This window comes from Aplysia californica, unplaced genomic scaffold (assembly GCF_000002075.1).
Source record: "Aplysia californica isolate F4 #8 unplaced genomic scaffold, AplCal3.0 scaffold01085, whole genome shotgun sequence".
Taxonomy (NCBI): Eukaryota; Metazoa; Mollusca; class Gastropoda; order Aplysiida; family Aplysiidae; genus Aplysia; species Aplysia californica.
In genome coordinates, this window is record NW_004798355.1 from 9,847 (window position 1) to 11,061 (window position 1,215).

Consider the following 1,215-nt stretch of genomic DNA (forward strand, 5'->3'; position numbering starts at 1 on the left):
CAAAAAATAATAATACCAATAAATAGTAGTAGTAGTAGTAGTAGTAGTAGTAGTAGTAGTAGTAGTAGTAGTAGTAGTAGTAGTAGTAGTTGTAGTAGTAGTAGTAGTAGTAGTAGTAGTAGTAGTAGTAGTAGTTGTAGTAGTAGTAGTAGTAGTAGTAGTAGTAGTAGTAGTAGTAGTAGTAGTAGTAGTAGTAGTAGTAGTAGTAGTAGCACCAGCAGCAGCAGGTAATGGTATTTTAATGATCATACAAACAAAGCTAACTATTGAAAAAAAAGTAAATGAAGTTTTTGACGGGCAGATATACCATAAAAACATTCTTTAACTCTATCTTCATTTTTTTTCAATCGATAAAGTTGTGTTTTTTATTCTGTTACTGATATCTGGAAATTGTCCCGATTAGCAAAAACAATAATAATATTAGAAAGAAAAAAAACCCCTGCGGATTTAAAAGACAAGACAGGACGCTAAAGTTACCCAAGGTACCATAAACCAGTTACCGTTCATGCTGATTCATGATTTTCAGGTTATGTTTGAAATAGACAGAGGAGGAAAGGGGGGAAGGCGTAGATCATGTGATCATGTGTCACTGCCAGCGGGAAGGGGAATTCCCTTTGCCACATCATTGACCAGAGCTCTACACCTGATCGGGACGGGAATACCCGTTGATGCTTGTCGATTTCCTAAGGAAAACCGTTGAAGAAGTTGGAAAATGTTTCAGGAATCACAGCAATAAGAAGAATATGGGAACTTGTTTTTGTTTTAGTAAGTGTTTTACGGCACATGCACACAATTAGGTCATCAAGGCGCAGAATATTAGACGTGTTATAAGAGAATAACAATAAACACAAAAAGAAAGAGGACAGATGAGGACGATAGAGGTTTCATTGAAGGAACAAACCTTTCCAGAGCACCCGCTAACCACCCACATATGGGGAACGAAAATTGACGAAGTAAAAACTGAATAAAACAAAACTGTTTGTACAATAGTCTTTTCTGTAAAACATTCAATTTCTACCAGTTACATTTAATCAAGATCTACAGGAAACATAGTTATTTATAGTCTTTCGATAGTCTTTTCAATAGTGTGTGTTTGTGTGTGTATGTGCGTGTGAGTGTGTGTGTGTGTGTGAGTGTGAGTGTGTATTTGTGTGTGTGTGTGAGTGTGTGTATGTGTGTGTGTGTGTGCGTGTGAGTGTGTGTGTGTGTGTGTGC